Source organism: Marmota flaviventris, chromosome 4 (assembly GCF_047511675.1).
Source record: "Marmota flaviventris isolate mMarFla1 chromosome 4, mMarFla1.hap1, whole genome shotgun sequence".
In the NCBI taxonomy this organism is placed as follows: Eukaryota; Metazoa; Chordata; class Mammalia; order Rodentia; family Sciuridae; genus Marmota; species Marmota flaviventris.
In genome coordinates this window covers 33,997,624-34,012,292 of record NC_092501.1, presented here as the reverse complement: position 1 = coordinate 34,012,292, position 14,669 = coordinate 33,997,624, and the positions used below count along the sequence as shown (strand labels likewise).

General features: G+C 35.1%; 1 protein-coding gene across 1 annotated transcript in view; it reads left to right on the top strand.

Moving 5' to 3' along the window:
* Positions 1–14,669, top strand: part of Exoc6 (exocyst complex component 6) — a 198,346-nt gene that overhangs the window by 146,732 nt on the left and 36,945 nt on the right. The gene's annotated exons all lie outside the window — the stretch shown is intronic.

Sequence of the window (14,669 nt, the reverse complement as noted above, 5' to 3'; positions counted from 1 at the left end):
ACTTTTGGCAGCCTTGTGAGTAGAACTAACTTCTTTAAAGGAAGAGAAAAATGAAAATTATACCAGCTTCACATTCAAGGTTTCTAGAGAGGCACTGAAATGGTACTCTAAATTGGGATAATTCAAAAGATAACTCATTATCCCCAATATTTCTTTCTCAGGTAACTCTTTTTTTTTTCTTTTTTAAGTATTTTTTTAGTTGTAGATGGGCATACTACCTCTATTTTATTTATTTATAAATAAAATTATTTATTTATAAATAATATAATATAAATAGATTATTTTATTTATTTGTAAATAAATAAAATAGATTATTTTATAAAATAAGTAAATAAATAGAATAGATTGCTGAGAATCAATCTCAGTGCCTCACATGTGCTAGGCAAGTACTCTACCACTGAGCCTCAACTCCAACCCTCTCAAGTCATTCTTGCTTTCTTGCCAGGACTCTTAATGTTTGTCATAAATGAATGAGATGATTCTAAGTTTGTCACTTTTTTCTATTAATAACTTTTTAGATATTTGGTAGAAGGACAATCTTAAGACCCTGCATATCCAGGCTGGGGATGTGGGTCAAGCAGTAGCGCGCTCGCCTGGCATGCATGCGGCCCAGGTTCGATCCTCAGCACCACATTCAAGCAAAGATGTTGTGTCCGCCGAAAACTAGAAAAATAAATAAATACATAGATATTAAAAAAATTATCTCTCTCTCTTTAAAAAATTTTTTTAAAAAAGACCCTGCATAACAAATGAAGTGTCTAAATTTTTGTTTATCTTTCCCAAACATTTCTCAGGCCTTTATAGTTGCCATTATTTTTTACTTTATTTTGTTTAGGTACTAAGGTTCTCATATTCCATAATCTAGTATTGACATTAGCTAATCAGCTTCAAAACTGATTTGGTTACTTGTGTGTTATTGGCCTTATTATATGTACTTCTGGATATGGGTTTTATCAACCCTTAAATTATAACTTTTAAAGTATAGAACATGAGTATACATTAGCAGTTTTCAAGCAGTACTTTCAAATGAGTAATCCCTTGTTGACAGTTGAGTTAGGCACCTCCATTGATAAATTAAAAGTCAGTGGGGCACAAGAAGGATTATAAAATACTTGTCTGAGGAAATATTTGCAACAATATATTCTTTGTGAAAGACATTTAAAAATTAAATGTCAGCAGCCTGCAACTTTTTTTCCCCAACAAGGATCAAATATTCGTGTGCCCATTGTGTATAAGGTTTTCCGCTAGAGAAAAAAATTCATTTTCTTAGGAAGTGTTTCTAATTTTCTCTAACTAGAAAACATTTATTTTCTTTATAAAAAATAAAACTAGCATTTACAAAATATTTTTGTATTTGCCAAAAAAAATACTTTAAAAATTTTTACAAGCTATCTAAGCTCAAATTATTATTCTATAAGTAGTTTGAAACTAATTTCTTTCCTTCCTTCCCTCCCTCCTTCCTTCCTTCTTTTCCTCCTTCCTTCCTTCCTTCCTTCTTCTCTTTCTTATTGAACCCAAGGTCTGGCACATACTAAGTGTGTGTTGTACTTCTCAGCTGTGCTCACAGCTAAAAACTGATTTCTTAAAGTTTTTAAAAAGTTGCCTTATGCCAGGTGTGGTGGTACATGCCTATGATCCCAGTGACTCAGAAGGCTGATGCAGGAGGATCACAAATTTAAGTCCAACTTCAGCAATTTATCAAGACCCTAAGCAACTTAGTGAGACCCTGTCCCCAAAAAATAGAAAATAAAAAATGAAAAGGGCTAGGATGTAGCTCAGTAGTAAAATCCCCCTGTTAAATATCCAGTACCAAAAAAAGTTTTCTTATGAGCTCATTCCAGTATGACATTGCTTATGTACATATTTTACATTGATATAGCTTGAGACATTTTGTTTTATTATATCTCTAGTGTGACTTCAAAATAATTAGGTGGTTGAACCCTTTGTTGATGTTTGGTTATTTCATCTCAATTAGATTTATTGCCGAATGATAGAAGTTGCTGTTTGGTTAGGCAATTCAATGTCTAACTCTCTCTGTTCATACTTTTGTATGAAGGGTAGCCTAACTAAGTCGGCACTCCACCCCCACCCCCTGGCCAATCTTTGCCTTATAACTTTTTGCTTTTACTCACTACTTTGGGCAGAATTGCTAAAGGATCCTTTTTAAATGTGATGTTTTCTTAAAGGACTAATCTCTTGAAGAACACCAAGGAAGACCCTGAGTATGAGGTATAACTCAATTAGGAAAGTCTGAGGTCAAGAATAAGAAGGATAAATCCTAGCCTGTTGGGGGCTAAATTTTGGCACTGGAGATAGGGAAAGGAAGGGACCAAGACTCAAAGAGAAACCATAAAAGACAACTTGGCTTCCTTTTAAGATTTTCCCTTTGGGTGACTCTGCCTCTTAATGCGCATCATCTATCACCATAATCATTACTTTTTAAATACAGTATCATACTTTCAATAATGACCAAACAAATATAAATTGATTATATTTTCATGTTTATTTCACAACTTGTGATGTTAAATGTTTTTCCCCCCCAAAAGGCATCTTTTTACTTTTAATAGTGTGGTATAAGTGATGAAGGAGTCCCATACTCTTTTCTACTGCAACTCATAGACTTTCAGTGATTGAGACATAAATCGTTTAAAAATGAACGGTATGGGGCTGGGGATGTGGCTCAAGCGGTAATGTGATTGCCTGGCATGTGCGGGGTGCTGGGTTCGATCCTCAGCACCACATAAAAATAAAATAAAGGTGTTGTGTCCACCGAAAGCTAAAAAATAAATATTAAAAAATTCTCTCTCTCTCGAAAAAAAAAAAAAAAAAAAAGAATGAACGGTAGCTTGGCATGGTGACACACACCTGTAATCCCAGTTACTCAGAAGGCTGAGGCAGGAGGATCACAAGTTCAAAGCCAGTCTAAGCAGCTTACTAAGGTCCCGAGCAACTTAGTGAGACCTGGTCTCAAAAAAAAAAAAAAAAGAGTGAGGGTGTTAGAGATGTTTTTCAGTAGTTAAGTGCCTGTAGATTCAGTCTCCAGTACTGAAAAACCTCAAAACAATAACAAAAAACTGCAGCTTTCTCTAGTGAACATATTAAGAAAATTTTTAACTAAATTTTCATTCTATTTTAAGTAATTTTTGGCTTGTTTTTCTTTTTTTTAATTAGTTACACATGACAGTACAATGATCTTGACATATATTACATTTGAATCAGATGGGATATAATTTCTCATTTTTCTGAGTATGCAGGTTGCAGAATCACATTGGTCATGCAGTCACATATATATTCACAGCAATAATAATGTCTATTTTATTCTGTTGTCCTTCCATTCCCCCCTTCCTCTCCCCTCCCCTACCATCACTTCTCTCTACCCAATCTAATGTGACCCACTTCTTTTTTTTTTTTCCTTCCCTCACATTGTCATACATATATTCTGTATAACGATGAAGGTCTCCTTCCATCTTCCATGCAATTCCCCTTCTCTCTCCCTTTCCCTCCCACCTCTTTTCCCTATCTAGAGGCAATCTTCTTCTCATGCTCTTCCTCCTTACCCCATTTTGAGTCACCCCCCTTATATCAGAGAAGACATTTGGCATTTGTTTTTTTTGGGGGGGCGGGGGGAGGATTGGCTAACTTCACTTAGCATAATCTGCTCTAATGCCATCCATTTCCCTGCAAATGCCATGATCTTGTTGTTTTTTAGTGCTGAGTAATATTCCATTGTGTATAAATGTCATATTTTTTTATCCATTCATCCATTGAAGGGCATCTAGGTTGGCTCTACAGTCTAGCTATTGTGAATTGTGCTGCTATAAACAATTATGTGGCTGTGTCCCTGTAGTATGCCGTTTTTAGGTCTTTTGGGTATAGTCCGAGAAGAGGAATAGCTAGGTCAAAGGGTGGTTCCATTCCCAGTTTTCCAAGGAATCTCCATACTGCTTTCCAAATTGGCTGCACCAATTTGCAGTCCCACCAGCAATGTATGAGTGTACCTTTTTCCCTGCATCCTCGCCAGCATTTGTTGTTGTTTGACTTCATAATGGTTGCTATTCTTACTGGAGTGAGATGGTATCTTAGAATAGTTTTAATTTGCATTTCTCTGATTGCTAGAGATAGTGAGCATTTTAGAAAGCAGTTTGTATACAAAGTATATTTTCAGTACTAATTAGTATGTATGCTTTAGTATGTATGGGTCAGGGAAAGGAGAAGATAGGAAGAGGAATTTGGCTAGATAGGAAGAAGGCTATAGTACATGGTAAATTTGTGAAAAGAAGGGGTCTGATTATTATGGAATCAACTTGGATATGGAGGAAAAGATAGGTAGTTTAGATGAAGAATCCCTAAAGCTAAAAAGATTGTTGAGTTTCACTGCCGACCTCATAACACAAACTCACATACTCTTCCACCTTGAAATCCTCTCTAAAATAACCTTACAGTATAGTTGTCCAGATATTCCTTGAACATCTGGTGTGGGAGATTAGCTACTCATCAGAAACTGTTTTTCTATATGATATCTTGCTCTATTACTATATTACATTGAGCTGAAAGCACTTTTTCTCTAAACTTCTCTTGATAGACCTAGTTCTACCTTTAGGCTAGTGTTATCATTAGTTAATATTGTGCCTTTATGCAAATTAGAAAGGTGTTCTCATCAAAAGGCAAAAGTTTTCTCCTTTATATGAATTACAAAAAGTCTAGCCTTTTTCTAGCTGGTCTCAATCCCTACCAAGTCATGTGACTCGTTGAATGAACTATAAACTGAATTTCACTTCTCCCTCCCTTTCTCCTTCTCTGGGTACCTGTGTATAGGAAGTAGCCTGACAACTGTATGTGGCAGTCTGCTTAAAGTCATACAGAAAACAACAAATCCTTATCTATAAGCTAATTATATATTAAAACAGCTCTTATATCCCTCTAAACTTTTGAAGACCAGACACTAACAGTTCTTCCTATTCTCACATATAATTTTAGCTCCTGTGCTCTTTTTTGAACAACTGGCTTGACTCTGTTTCTGTTTGATGTCAGTGTCTAATCCCCCAGGTTTAGGGGAACCAGCATAATATGTAGGTGGTCTATCAAATACATTATTCTATAATCTGTACTTTATTAATGAAGCCCAAACTATTATGACTTTTTTTAATGGCCAGAGTATACTTAAATCATTGATGCTACAGTGCACTAAAATCTGTACACCTTTTTCTTTTTTTGTGATTGCTAAGCTCTGGAGGTTTTGTTTTACTTATAGGAATGGAGATTGAACTCAGGGCCTCCCATGTGTACTAGGCAAGTGCTTTACCACTGAGCTTTAGCCCTCTAAGTTTTGTTTTTCTAATCTTATACTTGTATGTATGGTTTTTATTTTAGTATTTTAAGATTATTCCATAATTTTTATTTTTAAGATTTATTCTATAACTAGCCTATTGAGATCTTTTTACATCACAGGTTAATATTATCTATAGATTTTAATCATGCAGTCTGCATATTTAACAAGGTCATTTCCAGAACATTGGGTAAGACCTGTTATTAATATTCTGAGATACTGTATATCATAGGTTCTCAAAACATGGTCCCCAGATGAATAGCAGTAGCATTGCCTGGGAACTTACTGGAAATACAAATTCTTCAGCCCCACTTGCTGAATTGGGAATCCTGGGAATAAAGCTCAGCAATTTGTTTGAATAGGCCCTCCATGAGACTTCTGAAGCACAATAAAGTTTGAGAACCACTGCAATACCTGAACCTCCCCCTTCATATCAACTTAGATCCATTATTCAGAATCTTATGAGTACCTTGTGGTTGTCTTAACCAGTTTCTAATCCTGTAAGTGAATCTAATTTATAGTTTAATGTTTTACCCAAAATTATACGTCACCTTGTCAGATGACTTGCTAGCACATAGAGTTAATACCTGCCATTGAATTTTCCTCATCTAATTATCTTTTCAAAGAAGAAAATGATATTACTGTGATTCTTCATAAACCCAAATTGACTCATAGTAATCACTTTCTCTTTAAGACTCCAAGAAACCATTGTATAATAGTCTGTGATTGGTTCCCAAGATTTATGTAAAATCCCACCAATCTGTGGCATATTAGCAAGAGATCCAGAGTCCATGCAAATTAGATAACAGGAATTGAACTTAGATCGGAGCCCATGAACCACCAAAGATCCTGGACAACTCAGGAAAGGCACTTAAAGAATTTAAGCAATAGTGAGTGAGTTTAGTTCCAAGTATGAAATATAAGCATCATCAGGAGTGCCCTTTAAGGCCAGGCGCTATGGCACATACCTGTAATTCCAGCGACAGGAGGATCGAGAGTTCGAAGCCAGCCTTAGCAGTGGCGAGGGGTTAAGCAATCAGTGAGACCCTCTCTCTGGGGACGTGGCTCAGTGGTTGAGTGCCCCTGAGTTTAATCCCCAGTATAAACAAACAAACAAACAAAGTGCCGTTTATTCTGAGTTTGATATTTCTTCTATTTGCTTTAGTCAGAAACCAAAATATTTACTTTACCATCCTTAATACTTTGTTAAAACATTTTACACACATTCCTAGGCTGCAGAATGTCATTTCACAGCGATAAACAAATAGCACATCTGGATGAAATGTAAGAGATGGAAAGTTGGAACTAATTCAGTTGCTGACAAATTATTATGTACCATCATCAGCCATGTACTTTTGATTTTTGTTTGGGTGTTTTTCTGATGATGAAGAAGAATTAATACTAATCATCTACAGGCTCACTTATTTCTTCAAACAGTGTGTTGTTATGGTACTCCTTTCCCTGGTGTTTCTTGCAGTGAGTATCACATACCTGTGAGGTAAACTAGCTTAAGCCAAAATTTCAGTAATTACGAAAGTTTTTTTTCCCATGTTAATTGACATAAGTCTATTCATTTATTCAAATGTTTAATGAGAACCTCTTACATGTCATATATTGGAAAATGAGAGATGAATCAGACTTCAAATATTTCATAGTCTTTTTGGCTGGGAAGGAGACAGATGCATTAAATGATTAGAATATAACAACTTCTTAGGCTGGGGTTGTGGCTTAATGGTAGAACACTTGCCTAGCACATGTGAGGCCCTGGGTTCGCTCCTCAGCACCACACATAAATAATAAAATAAAGTTCAACTCAAAAGTTGACAACTCAAAAAATATTAAAAGAACATTTTTTTTTAAAAAAAAAACAACTTCTTTATAGAAATATATATGTAAAGAGAATGTGATTCATTCTACCTATCATGGGATTGGTAAGATTGATAACAATGAGAAGTGAAATTTGAGGTTGGTCTTTTAATGAGTAACATTTCATTGAAAGCAGGGAAGGGCATTCTGAGAAGAGGGAATGGCATAGGCAAAAGCATTGTGATGGGATTGTGCTTAGGGAGTCTTCAGGCAATTTCATGTGAGTAGACAGCAAGATGCCTGCTGAAAGTATCAAAAGGTATGACTGAGAAAAGTTAGACTCCTGAATGTTTTAACTTTATTTTATCCAGGAAGTAGGGATCCACTGAAGCTATTAAATCAAGACCATGATTTTATGAAATCTATATTATAGAAAGTTAACTTTTGTGTTACATGGAAACTTAACTGAAATAAGGGAGAGACCAAAAACAGAAAGACCTACAAAAAGGCTCTTGAACTTTTTCATGTAAAAGATAAAGAGAATTTGACCTTGGAATGTGGGAATGAAGAAAAGAGGGTATATTCCAGACATCTTAGAGGAGGGAATATATACATATAATTGGTGAACTAAGTAGAGGTATTATTTGTTATGTTAAGGTGGTTAGAATCAGAGAAGTACACAGTGAAAGAAACCTAAAGAGTGCTTCCCATGGCTAGAGGGTAGGGAATAAGGATAGAGAAAAGAAAAAGAGGAAGAGATGATACATCAAGGGTAGATAGTTTAATTAGTGAAATTTCAGGAGCACTTAACCACTGAGCCATATCCCTAGCCTTTTTTTTTTTTGTATTTCAATTAGAGACAAGGTCTCCATCAATTGCTTAGGGCCGTTGGGATTACTGGCTTGTGTCACTGTGCCTGGCTCAAATGTTTTAAGATAGTCTGAGCACATGGCAGGAAGTTAAGACGTTGGCTCTGGTCCTGACTCTGTTTCTAATTTAATCAAACCACCTAGAGGCCTCATTTTTTCCCATAAAATATGGAATTTGGAAGTAACGACTTCTAGGATACATCCTAGTTCTAAGATTCTGAGACAATTAAATATTAAGGCAATGAAGGGGCTTTGGGATTACATATTAATTAATTCCTTTGTTTCTATTATATAGTTGATATTTAGGGCATATAGAGGTAAGCCAAACAGAAAAGAGTCCTTACCCTCTTGAGGTTTAAGCCCAGTGAGGAGATAGTCATTAAATAATCTCACTGATAAATCTTATAAAGTGTTAAATTCTACAAAAGTAACTGGTACTTTGAGAAAGTATAAGAAACAGATCTAATTTAGATATAAAAATTTATAGGTTGAAAATATTAAGCAGGGTCAGTGCATGAATGTAGTAGATACTTTTGGTTAACTTGACCATAGCCATAATACTAGTATAACTATATTTTTGAGAAAGTCAGAAAGATAATAAGTAATGTTTGCTGGAGAATTACAATAATAGCCCTCTCTAAAATTTACATTGAACACGTGATCCTATTATAGATTTGTATAAGTTCAAGATAAATTTCTGCTGAGTGTGGTGGCGCATGCCTATAATCCTGATGGTTTGGGAAGCTGAGGCAGGAGGATGGTGAATTCAAAGCCAGCCTTAGCAACTTAGCAAGGTCCTCAGCAACTCAGTGAGACCCTATCTCTAAATAAAATATTAAAAAAGGGTTGGGATGTGGCTCAGTGGTTAAGTGCCCTGAGTTCAATCCCTGGTATCAAAATAAATAAATAAATAAATTTCTTCTTGGTTGGAGATGCATTGGCCAACCTGGCATAAGGCTAATGTTTAAATCTGTGTATATACTTTGCTTAAATATTTATTAAATACCTGCTCTGTATTGAGCCTAATATAGGTGCCTTACAGATATAACCATGTAGAAGAAAAGATAATATGTCCTCCAAAATAGTTATTAAAAAGGAGTCTCAGAAATCCTTCGTATTACTAGCAAAATACAAAATATTTCCAAAGCATCAGAGAACTACAAATTCTGTCCCATATTTGAAGTTTTCAGGATAGATTTAGAATGTACTTTTTCATGCATTCTACACAAATATCTAGTGAGGTTATCTCCTAAGAGTTAACATCTTTTTAGGTATCAGAAAAGCTCCAGATTGAAGAGTGCCAGCACCTACTTTAAAGGTGAGTTATTGAGAAGTAGGTAAATCTCCATGTATCTTTCTTCATTTTGAATAAAGGCTTAACCTTCCATAAAAAAAAATAAAAATTTTTAAAAGAGGTTAAGTCTCTTTTTTATGACCATGACCTCAGGAACCCCAATTTCAGCCTTGAAAAAGTCTCACACCCCCAAATAAAAGTATTAGTGGGGGCCGGGTTGTGGCTCAGTGGTAGAGCGCTTGCCTAGTATGTGTGAGGCACTGGGTTTGATCCCTGGCACCACATAAAAGTAAAAGCAAATAAAATAAAGGTATTGTGCCCATCTGCAACTAAAAAAAAAGTTTTTAAAGTATTAATGGCAAAATTATGTGGATGGTATGAGAATATTGCAGTGTCTTATTTAAACTAAACTTTTATGCTATTACACTGTTTGGATACCTGAATTTCTTACTTGCTTTTTTTAAAATAAAAGACATGATCTTGTTGTATTTCCCTGGCTGGCCTCAAACTCATGATCCTCCTTACTCAGCCTCCTGAATTGCTGGGACTATAAGGCAAGCACCACAGCACCCAGCAATTCTGGATTTTAATAGCACCTGAACTATTTGATTGAAGGCAGTTTACCAGTATTTGATTCCAAGAAAGGGATAGAGCTAAAACTACTTATGTAAAAATGGGATGATAAATGTTCTAAAAGCTTTCATTCCTCTAATGCCAACCTCATGTAAACAAATGTAAGTGTGAGAGCCCCAAATTCTTGACTCCTGACTTGGAGAATGAGTTTTCGTATTGCCAGAAAAACCACTAGGTGGCACTCTTCTAATGATCTATCTAGTCCATATAAGATACTTTGCCTAACCAAAATTTGAGTTCTAACTAGCCACTTTAAATCTTCAGATATGAGAAATGAATGTATTAAAATATTTGTCAATAACCAAACAATTGGTATTCATATTCAGTACTTTATTTAGTTACAAAATGACTCCATTTTATATGCATTTGCCTTTGTCATCAGTAAACAAGGTCTTGAGACTAGCCTAGCCTCCTTACCCTCCCTTTAAGTCTTTTGTCAAGCTCTTGGTCTCTTCACTCTTATGACTCCATTTAGACTCATTCTTCCCCTTTCCCTACCCCCTGACAATTCTACCTACCCAATGTAGATGTTTTTTATATCTACATTGTAAATAATTCACATTCTCTACTTTACAATAAAAATTTCTTTCTGCCTAGTACAAATTTTTCAAGAACTTTTCAGTGCATAGGTCAGAATAAATACTTGGGGCCTGACTTTTTAGCAGTCTTCCTCCCACAACCCTCCTAAACCAAACCTAGTACATCTTGTATAGCTACTAAGGTCAGAAAGGCCTGTTATCCTAATTTAAAAAAAAAAAAAAAAAATATATATATATATATATATATATACACACACACACACACACACATATACATACACATATATATGTATATATATAAAATTTGTATTTTTGTCTACAGATATTCCTTTTTTAGTCTCCTAAAATTTCATAATATATTGCCAATTTGAAAGACACCTTTTTGTTAAAATCACAGCCCACACAGCATGAATTACTTTTTTTTAGAAAAAAAAAATGTGTTCTAATTAGTTATATACAACAAGAGAATGTATTTTGACACATTGTATACAAATGGAGCATAACTTCTCATTCCTCTGGCTGTATATGGTGCTGAGTCATACCAGTAGTGTAATACATGTATGTAAGGTAATAATGTCTGTCTCATTCCACAATCCATCCTTCCCATCCCCACTGCCCCACTCCTCCCCTCTGCACAATTCAGATTTCCTTCAATCTTCCCTACTAACTGTCCACTGTGGATCAGCATCTGCTTATCAGAGAGAACATTCAGCTTTTGGTTTTTTGGAATTGGCTTATTTCACTTAGTATGATATTCTCTAGTTCCATCCATTTACTTGCAAATGCCATAATTTCATTCTTCTTTAAGGCTGAGTAATATTCCATTATGTATACATACCACATTTTCTTTATACATTCATCTGCTGAAGGGCATCTAGGTTGGTTCCATAGGTTTTTTTTTTTTTAATTTTTTTTTTTTTTTAGTTTTGATGGACTTTATTGTCTTTATTTATTTTTTTATGTGGTGCTAAAGATCAAACCCAGTGCCTCACGCATGCTAGGCAAGCATGCTACCACTGAGCCACAACCCCAGTCCTGGTTCCATAGTTTAACTATTGTGAATTGAGCTGCTGTAAACATTGATGTGACTGAATTGCTATAGTGTGCTGATTTTAAGTCCTTCGGGTATAAACCAAGGAGGGGGATAGCTGGGTCAAATGGTGGTTCCATTCCAAGTTTTCTGAGTAATCTCTATTCTGCTTTTTTTTCCCCTTACTTTTTTTTTAATTGTGTTTTCTAGAATACATGATAGTAGAACATGTTTTGGCATATTATACATACATGGAGTATAATTTATTTTGATTAAGATTCCATTCTTGTGGTTATACATACTGTGGAGATTCACTGGTGGTATATTCATATATAAACATAGGAAAGTTATAACCAATTTATTCTACTATCTTTTCCATTCCTACCTCCCTCCCTTCCCTTTATTTCCTTTTGTCTAATCCACTGAACTTCTGTTCTCCCCTCTGTTATGTGTTAGCATCCACATATCAGAGAGAACATCTGACCTTTGTTTTTTTGGGATTGACTTATTTCACTTAGCATGATAGTCTCCAGATCCATCCATTTAGCGGCAAAAGTCATAAAGTCATCCTTTTTATGGTTGAGTAATATACCATTGTGTATATATATCACATTTTCCTTGTCCATTAATCTATTGAAGGACACCTAGGTTAGTTCCATAGCTTAGCTATTGTGAACTGAGCTGCTATAAACATTGATGTGGATGCATCTCTGTAGTATGCTGATTTAAGTCTTTTGGGAATACTATGAGGAGTGGGATAACTGAGTCAAATGGTGGTTCCATTTCAAGTTTTCAGAGGAATTTCCATACTGCTTTCCAGAGAGGTTGCATTAATTTGAAGTCCCACTAACAGTGTATGAGTGTACCTTTTTCCCCACATGCTTGTCAACATTTAACATTTTTTCATATATTTGTTGACCATTCCTATTTCTTCTGTGAAGTGTCTGTTCAGTTCCTTAGCCTATTTATTGATTGGGTTGTTTGGCTTTTTTTTTTTTTTTTTTGGTGTTAAGTTTTTTCAGTTCTTTATATATCCTGGAGATTAATGTTCTGTCTAAGGTGCAAGTGGCAAAGATTTTCTCCCATTCTGTAAGCTCTCTCTTCACCTCAACATTGTAAAAGTTTTATGTGATAAACCCAAGGTCAACATCATTCTAAATGGAGAAAAATTGAAAGCATTCCCTCTAAAAACTGGAACAAGATAAGGATGCCCTATTTCACCACTTCTATTCAATATAGTCCTTCAAACGCTACCCAGAGCAAATAGATAGAAGAAAGAAACAAAGAGATACGAATAGGAAAAGAAGAACTCAAACTATCCCTGTTTGCAGATGACATGATTTATATTTAGAAGACCCAAAAAAATTCCACCTGAAATGAATTACTTTTTCTTCTCAGTTTCATCTGCTTTGATTCTGTCTTCCTCCTACTTAGACTGACATAGCAGACTTTTATTCTATTACTTATCATAGATATTTCCAAGATCAGACTTTTCTCTCTGGAATCTTTTTTTGGAGTACTTTTAGACATAGAATCATTTATTATTTCTAAGTTCCATATGGCAGAAAATAGTAGGAAATTAATTTATTATCAAGTTATTTTGTCTTTTTAAAAATGACCATATTGGAGGCAATAAAAATTTAGAAGAAAACAAAGATTCAGAATAGTCTGTTTAAAAATTTCTAAAGTAAATAAAATATTTTATTTAGGACCAGGATCAATTTATGTTTTTAAAAAAATATCCTTAAAGGCAAGGCTAAACTGTGAAGACAAGAGATACCATTTTAGGGAAGTAGGCATTATATTTTTAATTATATGATGGCCCAAAGGAGTAGAATAAGTAAACCCCAGGATATGACAAATCACATACACAAAATGAGAATCTGAATGAACTAAGAAGGAATTTAAGTAATAATTCAAAAGACTTCAAAAGTTAGTCAACAGTTCTTTAAAAATTTGACATGTACCTCAAGAATTACTGGGATCATTAGCCAAGTGTGATGGCATTTGCCTGTAATTCCACCTACTTGGGAGGAGAGACAGGAGGCTTGCAAGTTCAGGCCAACCTGGACATCTTGGTGAGACCCTGTTTCAAAATAAAAAGGACTGGGGATGTATTTCAGTGGTAGAGTATCCCCAGGTTTAATCCCCAGTATCTCTCTCTCTCTCTCTCTCTCTTACACACACACACACACACACACACACACACACACACATCAACACCATTAAACAATGGCCTGGGACCATTAAACAATATTAGAAATGAATTCTTTATATCCCTGATAATTCCTTTAGCACATACTTTGTTAAGATTTCCTGTAACCAGGCACAGGATATGAAAGGTAAAAACAAAACAAAAACAGCTCTACTTTCCAGGAAGTGGAAATTCTTCAATTTTTATTGAAGAATGCATTAGGAATGTTCTCACCCACACTGATTTATTCTGATATAAATACACTAAGTATGCACGAAATGTTCTAGGTTTGTACTATCCAATAGCCACATATGGCTATTAAATTTAAATTAATGGGCTGGGAATGTATTTCAGTGATGGAGTGCTTGCCTAGCATGTGCAAAGTCCTGAATTTGATCCCCAGCACTGAAAAAAAAAAGTGTGTATGTGTTTAAGTGACATAAAACTAAAAATTGTGTTCTGTGCAGTTATGGAATATTTCCATATGGCAGAAAGTGCTAGTGTTATTTTTTATCTAATCAGCAACCCAGATAGTATATTAATTACCAAGACTGAATGACATCCTCTTAGAATTTATTGCTTGCTCAGTTTTCTTTCATTCACTTGAGAAACTTTCATTAAATATTTCTTATTTAGGTCATAGAAATGAGAAATGGAAGTATAGTCCCTACCCTCAGGGAGTATGGTCTGTTGGGGAGACCCAGACAGTTATAAGCAACAAAAATGAGTGCTGAGGAAAGGTTTACACAGGAAGTTGCAATGGGAGTCCAGAGGAAGGATTTAGCCCAATCTGCAGGGATAATGGAATTCTTCCCATGAAAAGTGATGATTGAATTGGTGGATAAGTAAGAGTTATTATTTTGGTGAAAAAGAATAGAAAGATGCTCTAGGCAGAAGGATCAAAGGCAAAGACAGGAGAGATAGACTGGTATGCAAGGAAGTACAGGTTAATTTGATATGAAAAGTTTAAGATGCCCC